Consider the following 11,977-nt stretch of genomic DNA (forward strand, 5'->3'; position numbering starts at 1 on the left):
GTGTGTGTGTGTGTGTGTGTGTGTGTGTGTGTGTGTGTGTGTGTGTGTGTGTGTGTGTGTGTGTGTGTGTGTGTGTGTGTGTGTGCGTGAGCATGTCGGCTGATTCTCTTGCCTGGTGGAAAATGCTGACTTTTAAAGTCCTTTTTTTTACTCCTTTCATAAAACACAAAGCCACAGACTTAACTGGGCTGCTGAGTCTCACTCCCCCGTCTCTCTCAGCGTCCCACTCTTCCTGTCTCTGTCCTTTCTCTGTGTTTCTCTCACTCCTGCTATGTACACGAGTGACTGAAGTATAAAAAGACCAAAAATATATTTTTCTCTTTTAACTTTCATTTTATAAAAACTCCATCATATCTGTTTTGCATGTAACCTTAAATACATTAAAATTATTGTGTTGAATTATTTTTGCTAAATTTTTAATGTTAGTGGAAGTCAACTTAACATTCAGGGTTTTTTTTAAAGCATATTTGTATTACTTTAAGGATTATTAGGTAGCAATAAATAATTTGGGAAGACTGGAAGCTAAAAAGATATCCGAGCTGTTTAATCCAAACTGTTCCCAAACAACAGAGTGTGAAAATTAACATCAAAGGTAATATAAATCTAATTTAGATTTTTGCAACTAAAAATTATATAACTTCATAAAATGCAGTTCAGCAGAGATACACTAGAGACTACTATACTCTCCAACTAGGAAAAAAAAAGAAATTTATATGTGTAGAAAAGAAAAATAATTCATAAACAGTGAACTGTTTAAAGGAGTAGTTGATTACTGAACTGTGATTACAATTTAAAAATGTCAGTCTCATTAAACAAAACTAATCGGTTCACGTCTATCAATAGGGTAAATTCTTTTTTAAATAAGATTTGGCAGCCTGCTTTATAGAAGGAAACGTGTTATAAAAAATACATTTAATCTGAGCATTGCGATATATTAAAACTGAAACAATTACGTTGGAAGTAATCATTTACAGAATCAATAATAATAATAATAATAATAATAATAATAATAATAATAATAATAATAATAATAATAATAATAATAATAATAATAATAATAATTAATTAAAGAAAAAGTAAAGAAACAAACATGAGACTACTTGAAAGGAAATGACCATTCATTCACTGGCTCAAGAATCATTCACTCATGTTTTTTTTMTTTTTTTTAGCCTTTGCAGTTAAGGCGCGCTAATTAGATCTAAAAGTAGCATATTTAACAATTTTTTCTACAACTGCAAAATTGTTATTGCAAGTAGAAATGTGACAGTCTTCAGAGCTGTGAAGGCCATAACATACACAGCACCAGAGTTACAACATCCAAGAGAGCAAGGCAGCGAGCTGCGACCACAAGAATGTGACGATACGCTATAATCTGTGGGCTGCGCCGAACCACGCTTTCTGTTAAACACAAGTTTCTGAGATAATTAAGCTGCTTTGTTATTTACAAGCTGGGCTGACTTTGTTATCTGCACTCACTGGGACTATAACTGAGCTGTCAAGTCTTAGATAAAACTGATCAATCTCAGTTCCTCCAAGTCGGCTCCACCCCTCTTCTTTTAGAAACAAGCATCTGCTCCATAGTGTTTCATCTTTACGCCACACAGAGCTGATTCTAAACAATAGAATCCACTGGCAAAGCAAAGAAGGGTGCAATGGCTATTTATACAGCCAAAATGGAAACATTATTAAAACTGAAAAATATTTCACACAGTTTTTTTCCTCAGACATAACCTGTGTAATTTTTCATCTTCATCAGTACATTTTTATAGCATCAGCAGCCATGGTGCATTGATTGTTGGATAAAATACAAAAGGCACTTCCCAATCTCTGACAAGCTAATACAGATAAGTTTGGAAGTACACAAAAAAGCTCACAAGAAAGCATATACACACACAGAGCTGCAGAGTTATAGATAAAAGCAGTTTAATGCGTGTAATTTCTAACACTTTTATGTGGAGTAGTCCACGTTAGGAGTAGAAGAGGCATGTAAGTGCTTGAACCTCTAAGAAGAGGAAAAGGTTTTCTGAACTGCATGACAGATGGTAAAACACTTTCTCTGGACAAAGATTTAACAGTTCGTCCAGAGGATGTGACCACAGGATAGGCCCAATTTCTAGACTAAATTTTCCGTAATATGTCAACTTGATTGTGCCATACTGAAAGACAAGCTTAGTTAAGTGAAGAACCTTCTTTCAATTTCTTTAGGAATTGCAGATTTCACAACTCTATCTTCTAGTACATCAGTGCTTCATATTTTTTCATTTAAGAAGCATGATTACAAAAGTTTACCGTAAATGTATGAAGCCTAAATACCAAAATATTTTTCCAAATTCATTTTTGTTTTTTACACATGTATCCAGACATAGAAAGTCATTATTTTCATACTTGCCTTGCCATACTGACTTCATTAGTACTATTAATATAGAAAAAAAAGAGTTTCCATTTTTAATTTTATGAAATCTTCATAAGATGGTGAAGAGTGTTGTTGTCTCTTAGAATACAACTACTCAGTAGTTATAAGTCTTAGACGATTGAGATTACATATATAAATAAAATATGTGAAAATTTATAAATGCCTGTAATACCTCCAGATATACAATCTTTAAAGTATTTTACCACTTTTTAAGAAGTCTTAATGTGCAATAGAGCGATGGGAAAAACACTTTGGCTTTCCTTTTTTTTTTTTCTGGATGTAGCCTCAACTGCAACCTCACTCCGCTCCTCGTTTATTTTCAGTAAGGACAACTGTTTTACTTCTTGATATTTAATGCTTAATGTTCATACAGTAAGCAGTAAACAAGACGTTTAACCTTTAGGCCCCAGCTTTCAGACAGTACTGGACGAAGTTTTAAAAAATCGAGAAGCATCACCAATTAATACTTCAATTGATGAAGTATTAATAGAGAATTTTTAAGAACCAAGCCAAATAGGATTGATTGTTATTCTAAAGCTTTCTCCCTGTGCATTCATATTATTAATTATTTCTTATTACAAAATTAAGGGAATTTAATCAAAGCTTATTTTTTTTACTAATATAACTACTTTATGTTGACATGAGCTGTATGTAAATACTAACAGTCAGTAGTAATTTTTGATATAAGCCATATAGGCAGTTGCTCAGGGTGGCATTTCAAAGGGGATGTAGATATAAATGGCAATGCACCCCATTTTATCCCACGCCAGAGCCTCAGATAAGTTCCTGCGTTTTAATTGGTTGGAGTGCAGCAGAAGGAGTCACTGGCATAGGGCACCATGCATGCAAGAGCCACCACCACAAACAGCTAGCATGCAGCGACTGAACAGATGAACAGCTGATTAAGAATCATCAGTGTCATTCTAAAAGACAATTACAGCCAGTGCTCTTGTTTAAGTCATAAAACAACAGCCAGTGAGTGATATGTCATGCTTCTGTACATGAACGTAAATAAAACAGTTACTTGGCGTAGATCTGTAAATACTGGAGTAATGGAGCCGTTACAGTTTTGATGGCTGCAAAGGTGCCTAAAAAAACAATCCACACACATAAATACACACAACCTCCCTCTGACATAGGAATTCCTTCAAGTCGATTGCCAACAAGACTTTTATGTGCCTGTGTCTTTTTCCCCTACATTCCTCATGTGACAGCCTTGAGTAATGACTTCCACATGGCATAGTGAGACAGAAAGAAGAACTCTACTTTTATCTCCTGTTTATTATCCCCCCGTTGTCTGCCTTTGTTCTTCCCCTAAATGCTCTACACTTGTTCAGAGGATATATATCTGTCAGCCCAACCTTCTACATACCTGGCTGGTTAGCGTCCCATCTGTCAAATTCACACCTTTCTCTTATCAGATGCTCTCACATGCCAACATCTCCCACCACAATGGACATCTTGGACAAGACAGCAGATTTGAGAAACATTAAAATGCCCTTTGAAAGCGAGAGTCTCGTTGAGAGCGATTATTCAGAGATGGAAGGAATATGCAATGTCTTGTCTTATGGGTGAGGATGATAAAGGGACAGGTGAGAGATCTGTCCATAACTACACAGTTGGAGCTTTAAATTATCCCACGTAATTTGGGATCACTAGGAGAACCAGTTACAGTACAATGTACTGGACTCAAATTTTGAAGCTGTCTGGTTCAGAGGCTTAGAAGAAAGTGCTTAAAAACAAGTATGACCCACAGAATTGGGACTGAACACTTACTTAATTTAATAAGATGCAAATGTAATTAAACTGTTGGGTAAAGTACTTTTTTCCGGATTTTGAGGTGATGTTCATTGGTTGCTTGAGTTATTCTTCAATYTAAGGAAAGTTTGAGGTGCTTCTTGTAAACCAACACTGTTCAGTGTCAGTGTGAAACTCACATCTGGAGTTAACAAGTGTAAATTGAGCAGACTTTTTTCTGCATAAGTTTCTGAAGTGCACACTGAAATTTACAAAATATCTGCATTTGTTTGCAGCCAAACTTTAAATTAAGCTACACGTTAGGACAGTGAGCAATCAGAAGGTAAATGGTTTTGAATCAATCCAATTTTAATCAAACCATTAGTTCACTTTAAAGTCTGTCTAATGATATAGTGGAGAAAGTGAGACGTCATTCTAGTGTGACGGCAAATGTAAGGCACTAGTAAGTCTTGTGTTGGTCACAAGTGGTGATGTTTATCTGTCTCTAAGTCAATGGACCATGTGTGATATCAGTACATCCTCCCTAACCATTGCTGTACGCCTCAGTGGAAAGGAGACATGAAGGATGTCCCACCCATCTTTTTTACCTGCAGCTCACTCCTCCACTTGTTAGATGTGTGTAGTCTGTGATTAGTAGAATAGTATAAAGGAATGACATTCTGCTACTAAATTTAGTTGTTCATTTAAATTGTCTGTTTCAAAATCCTATTAACAATAAAGAAATATTATAAATAATGTCATCATAACAGTAACAAACAATACACTACTTTATGTTAACAGAAACAGAGGGGAAATTACTGTCTCACTATCTCAAAAACGTGATTAGATTCGTTTTAACGTTTGTGTAAATCATGCTAAATTTAGTCAATGTTATTTTATGAGAATTTCATCTTGGTTTATGTCAGCAACATGTAACATTAAAGCAACATTTAGCTTTACAGAGACTATCTTTATTGATCCAGGCTAAATAAGTGCTCCCCCGTGTCTCAAATACATATTGGTAGTTTTATCCACAAGAGGGCGCACTAAGTAACGGGAGACTGCGATAGTGATGGACTGCCACATACAAAGTGAAAGATGTGCACTGTTATGCATTGGGACACATTGCCAAAACAACTCCATTATATATGGGTCTTTTATATAACTTATTTATGCTAGTGGTAATTTCACAACTAGTCATGAGTAGGGCATTAACCACCGGAGTTAAACTGGCATCTTACTTAACAAGCCCCTAAGAATAATGAATTAAATAAAATCATTTTATTTTATTGTGCATCATCGTGTTTTTTTTAAGAGTTATTGTATCTTGATGTATTTTGCTGGCATTTTACAATAGTTTGTATATGCTGATTGCGTTAATGATTACTTCAATTGTGGATACTTTGGACAAAACAATGTTTTAAATGTGTCATAAGAACAAACTAAGAACACGTCGATAGAAATAAACTACTTTTGATTGAACTAATCTAAAAAAAGAGAAACGTCTGCCACTTTGAGTTGCTGGGGAACCTGCAAATTTTCTGCATCAGCTTAAGAAAAAAAAAAAAAAGCTTTCTCTTCCTTCCCAATGCACCAAACATGAATTCACTTTGGGCTACGTTTCCCTAAAAGACACACACACACGCACACACCCACACACACACACACACACACACACACACACTGACAACGCCCCGTTCATCTTGAGCGCCTCAGTTACGAGCTTAGCAAAAAAATATCCGCGGGCGAAATGCGACAGAAAGGGACTTTTCAAGAGTCTAAACATGACAATAAACCTTTCCAAAATAGATGGATTACTAAGTTTAGAGCGCAAGTTTCTCTTAAAGAATTTGAAAAACTCAACTTTATATCTGAATAAACTGAGAAYTGCACRMAAAATTTTGCTCAACATTTCAGTGAACCAAACATAACCAATTTTAAGTTTACTCACCGAGCTTGGGACKTAGAGGAAGCAAATTTGTGTAAAGTTTCCAGARAAGAAGGRAAGAGACGCGTTAGATAAAGAAAACTGCCTCCAAAAGCTACACACAGCAGGAATCTTTACTCGAAGCCCACTCCTCAAAAACAGACCCCAAAAAAAGTCCAATAGGCTCGCGCTCTCTGACCCCGGCTGTCGCGAGCGCGTGTGGGAGGGCTTGAGACCTAAAGCAGGGTGTGGTCTCTGGTTGGATCTGGGCTCGGGAGCTGTGCGTGAGTGCGTAACGGCGGTATATGAGGACACACAATCCAATGATGGTTTAACTAAGCAGTAGTTCTGCTTTAACCGAGTGACTCTAGGAAATGAATTTGCGTGTGCGTGAATGTATTTGAGGTTTTTGTGGGAAAAGTGTTTCCTCACATATGGAAGGAGAAAGGGCCGGGAGGGGAGGAAGAGAGACGTTCAGTTGGAGGCAGACAAGAGGAAATTAAAGAGATGAAAAGGGGATGGAAAGTCAGAAGCAGGGTATGAAGGTTCAGGAAGAGTGCAGGATCTGGGGAAGGAGGAAATGGAATATGATAGTAATCCTACACAGAGTGCCTTGCAGAAGGATTCATACCCTTGATGTTTTGTTTTTTTTGTATTTTGCCACGTTACACCCATGAAGCTATTATTTGACAGTGGATTTTATGATGTGGGTCACCACAAAGCAGTGCTCTATTGTGAAGTGGATCAAAGAATATGCATGGTTTAAAGTTTTTTAAACTCTTTTTAAAACTAAATATGTTGCCATCAGCTTACCTSAATAGAACCAAGTTCTGCTRCAGGTTGGGTCTACCTCAGGTCTTTTAAGGCGTTTTACAGATACAATCATAAAATTTTTACCCCAGTCTTCTTTGCAAAATACCTTGAGCTCAGTCAGATTGCATCCAGCTCTGAGGTCAAAACAGAGACTCAAAGCGTCTGAGTCACCAACAGATAAGAGAAACGCAGTCATGATGGAGGATGCTTATGGAGGACAGACATATGGGTATTTGGTAGGGGGCACATACTGACACAGAACTTGGGAGAAATAACAGAGAACTGCCGTGGCAATTGAAGGATCTGACAAGGCGTCACTGAAGCTGAAGGCTTGAATGCCAGCGTCTGAGTAAATGCCAGGAAACAAGAATAGTTCAGTTGACTGAATTTATCTGTTCCATGTGGGGAACAGGACAAAGTAAAGAGAGAACAATAAATTAATAATGAAAACACAGCAATTTAAAGTCTCCTCTATAATTGGGAATACTGTGCATACGCCCGAGTAAATCTGTGAGCAATGCAGACTCTGCAAACACTATTGTTTAACTCCTGAAAAGTTAACCAAAATTGTTGTTTGAAGCCTTTTGCAGGCTCTAGCTTTCTTTTCTCAGTGTCATTTTTCAAATTAACCATGGCTAATTTTCCTTTATCTGCTAAAGAAAAAATAACCAGAAGTAAAATATAGTGAGGGAAAATTAGACATAGATAGACTGTAACTTTGCCTTTTAGTTTACACACATGCACCACTCTGCTTTGCTCTCTCGTCTAAGATTTAAAGAAAAAATTAATTGAATGTTTTGGTTTTGACACTGTATTCTTAATATTTTGTAATCCTCTGCTTCTTCTGTCAGTTCCTGATTCCATGTTGGAAGCAGTTCACTTCACTGTGTTTGACTTCATTTTTCTCTTATTCTTGTTTACCTGGGAAGGACTCCGTTCTATTGATGTGGTGTTTGAATTGCGCTCAGTGTTTGGTTTTGAATAGAAAAGCCAGCCCAATTCCTTGTGGGCAGGCTGCCACGGGCATTTTAATGAACGTTCTGTTGAGGCACATCATTTCTTAGAGGACAAAGGGTTGGCATTCTTTCAAAGTGCAATCATGATAAAGCAAAGCAACCGACATGGAAACATAGATTTTGTCTCTTTAAAAACGTTCATATCTGTGCTACGACATCAATCGCTGTCTGCTTTTTGCTGACACACATCACCAGCCACTGCACAAACATGCCTTCTGGCAGTTCCTWCTGTCGTTCTTGTTCATAGCAGAAATGGTTTGTTTACTAAACACAGAGCCACAATCAGCACCAGATGAACATAGCTGTGCACTCGTAATAAAAGAGGGGGGGGAAGCTGGCAAATCTCTGTCCGGCGTCAACTCTGTTGAATGATCAGAATGGCATTAACAAGATTGAGTGAAATCAATACTCAAAGTCAAGAAAAACTGAGCAGATAAATGAAAGTACATAATATGCTAATCATTGTTAAACTTTGTTTGAGAAAGGAAAAAAGTTTRTTAAAGGAACAACTAAGACAGAAATCACAAGAGTTAGAAAATCTCTGAATTTTTTATTGGCCAACAATAATTGAACATGTAATTAAACGTTCACATGTTTTTTTCTCGTGGCATTGTAATGGAGTACTCCTACCAACGTATCAACCTTCCACTGGCGCATAGTTCATWCTGAGACAAACGTATACGCCTAAAATCTCAGCAACTCTCAAGTCTATAAGGCATTTTTTACCTCTAACCTGCAGCCATCAAATGACCAATTATCTGTTTGACATGGACCAAGACAGCCGTTGTCCTGAGAAAGGTATTYCATTCAGCTGGTCATAAGGAGATGGTTAGTTAGAACGGGCACAAGGCAATGAAGAGGACATTGTCGTAGCTCAATGCCCCACTCATAATTCCATGCATTTTTCCCGACCAGAGTCACAGCGAGCATGAGTGCAAATGGCTTGGCATGATGTAAACAATTTGAAATTGAAGGTTGTAGCTAAAATGAAGTGAGAACSACACAGTAGGCTGGGCAAATGTTGTAGAGTATTAGCTCAAGTGCTGCCAGGGCTTACAAAGTGTGAAGACTTAAGACACAAAGAGTTTCTGCAGTAGTTATTTCTAAATTTACTGGCACTTTAAAAAYAGATGCAATACAGCTTAAATGAATGGTTTATTCTTAAACCTTTGGGTTAAGAATAAAAGTGGAAAGGCCTCAAGCTAAGATGCTGTCGCACTGTTTCCCATCATTCTCAGGTGCTTGTGACTACAAAACAGTCATCCTCTGTCAAAAAAAACAGGGAGGATTTTGTCCACATGCTCGCCCCCAACGCAGACGCCTACACRGCACACTGAACTTTGTGTAAGCAAGGGTTGCCTTCACATGCAACGCGGTGAAACACACTCTGCAGCCGTCGTGTATATCTGCATCTCACAGGAAAGAATTTGCAGGCGTTGAGGCATGTTGTGACCGCTTAACTACAATTGCTAGACATATTGGGAACCCTCCTTCCTTTCTCTATTATTATGTAGGACCCATAGAAGAAAATACTTTTTTTCTTTCTTTTTCTTTAACTGTCTTTGCCAGTAAATTAACTCAACAKGTTTAATTTTTAGCTRGGCTACCCTTATTTTGGCTTTACATTGGCTATGTAAGGAAAGAGAAAGTTACAGGTTGTTGACAGGATATACTGTCGTGAGATGTGGTTGGTGGTGGGGAGAATGAACGCGGGAGACCCAGATGAAGATGATGAATTTAATGATGAATGTAGCTCAAAAACAGTCCAGTCAGCCATCACGGCAGGAACATTAGCACACAGCTAATACCCGGTAGCAACTAACAAGATGACTGAATACGGGACCTAAGGCTAACCAGGACTTTAAAACAGTGCGACTGGAGAGCTAGACAGTAGATAGACGTACGACGAGGATCTGTGTATTTAAACCGGTGGGTTTAAATACACTGGGAGGGTGCTCAAGGAACGAGACACAGCTGGGATCAATCAACAGGGGAAGACGCAGAGACAGACCCACAGTACAGAAACCTAACACAGAAAAACCCCGCAATAAATACGCAGGAACACAGATCATGRCATATACAAGTACAAATGTTTTCCTCTGAAGGTATCCAGCTCAGGACCAATYGGACAGGAAAGTCATATAGAAGTTAGATCTCATATATGACAGAAGATTCCATCCATCACTGGATGGAATCTACTGTCCATCCAGTGATGGACAGTAGAAGCAGAGGAAGATTTTTAGTGAAGCAGTCTATTGTCCTACATCAATGATGCGCAGGAGAGATAACTCAAACTATTTAGTTTTCACGCCCTTATGCTTGCTAAAGGAAACATGCTGGTAGGAAGTGATGTAATGTTGTTGAAGCTGCTGTGGAGAAATAGACTCTTTACGTTAAGTAGATTATCAACAATGGATTCTCTTGTCTTCTTACTTCATTTGGATTTTTCCAAAATTGAGATTAAAGCTTCTTTTGGTCGAAATTTTTTCTTCACACATTTCTAAAAAAAATTTTTTATTATTTTTGTCTTTTTGTAAATATGTTTGATCTCGGTCCTGTCTAAGCGTCCTGCCCGCTTGTTGATCATTTCAACATTGTACAGATGCAACAAAAAGTTCACACATAAACATACAAATGCCTCCAAATCTGGTGCTTGCTTAGCCAACAAGGTGATCCCATCTTCTCCAGCCCTTTAGGCCACTAACCCCCACAAACACACACACGTATCTGGGAGTGGTAGGAACTGGTTTAACTCCTGTGCCTGGTGTAAGGTAGCCTGCAGATAAAGGCGTCGCAGACATTAGACATTATACACTCATGCAAATATACGAAGGTTATATTTCTACATCGCCGTGGACACATATCAGTTACCTGCTATTGTTGGAGACCTGACCGAAACAATATAGCAACTGTATATCCAGTTAAACTTCAGGAAAGGGGGAGGTTTCTGAATAAAGTGTCTCATCTTGTGTCTTTTTATATCAAAAGCCACCTTTGCAATTTCCTGACGTAAAATGTTTTGAACTGCTTTCAAGCATAAACACTGAGCTAACAGGACAATTAGCCCAGAAAATATCTACATTTTCTGGGCTAATTTATTAATATTTTTAAAATTGACATGAAAATATGGTCAAAACACACAGGCAGAGTTAGAGCTGTCTCAACGTTTTGACACTACAATGTTTATAAGTTAAATATAGAATTGAAAACAAAATTAGTTACACGTTAACTTGTAGCAGATTGTTAAATCTGACTTGTTTTGGTGCATTTTTAGCGACAAGCTTTTCCTTTATGCTCTCCGTAAGTTTTGCTTGTTCCTGTTGACGTGTGCATGAGAATGTGTAGCACTCGCTTATGTTGTTTGTTAATACTGAGCCTCTTTCAACATGTGGGAGCCTAAGGCTAAAGTCTCACCGCCAGTGCATGTCTTCCACATGCATCCATACCAGGCCCACTCACTGAAACRCACACATAAATATCCTACAGAGATCTGCAGCCAGACCGGAAGCACCCCCACCTTCCCTGTTCCTGTTTCTCACAACCRTGTGTCTTTGTGTGCGTGTGTGTAAGTGCGGACATGCGTGYGTGTGTCTGTGTATGCTCTTTTCGTAGGATCTTGCAAACCGGCGGCAATCAGCAGGAGGCAGGCCGATCACTGCAGGAAAAAACTACACAACGAAATGTGATAAAAGATAGGATAGGAGAAATATTATTGGAGAGGAACAAATATGCAGAAGATTATACAGAGAGCGAGAGAGAGAAGCTGTGACGGAGGGATGTGATTGTGGAACAATGCTGGCAGTAAAGCTGTTTTCTTCACCTCCCTCCCTTCCTCTCCTGGAGACGCAGGCTGTGTTCACACACACGCACAGGGATGCAAGACAAACGTTTAGTCTTTTGAAACACTGTTAAAAGCATATCCATGTGCGTTCCAGCGTTTTCAAACCTGAGAGACTTAGGTTAAGATAGGTGGACGCTTTCATCAGCTCTCAAAAACTGCCATGTTTGCTGCTTTCTAAAAGTAGTTCCAATTTGGTATAATTACCTTCAGGATTCACTTAGATGTAACAA

The 11,977-nt window shown here is 38.2% G+C and overlaps 1 protein-coding gene across 1 annotated transcript in view; it reads right to left on the reverse strand.

Annotated features, from left to right (window-relative positions):
* Positions 1-6,375, reverse strand: part of emp2 (epithelial membrane protein 2) — a 15,328-nt gene extending 8,953 nt beyond the window's left edge. The window contains exon 1 of the mRNA XM_008415749.2: positions 6,102-6,375. The gene's annotated coding sequence lies outside the window, so the exon portion shown is untranslated. The remainder of the gene's footprint in view (positions 1-6,101) is intronic.
* Positions 6,376-11,977: the final 5,602 nt, after the last annotated feature.

Source organism: Poecilia reticulata, linkage group LG8, assembly GCF_000633615.1.
Source record: "Poecilia reticulata strain Guanapo linkage group LG8, Guppy_female_1.0+MT, whole genome shotgun sequence".
In the NCBI taxonomy this organism is placed as follows: domain Eukaryota; kingdom Metazoa; phylum Chordata; class Actinopteri; order Cyprinodontiformes; family Poeciliidae; genus Poecilia; species Poecilia reticulata.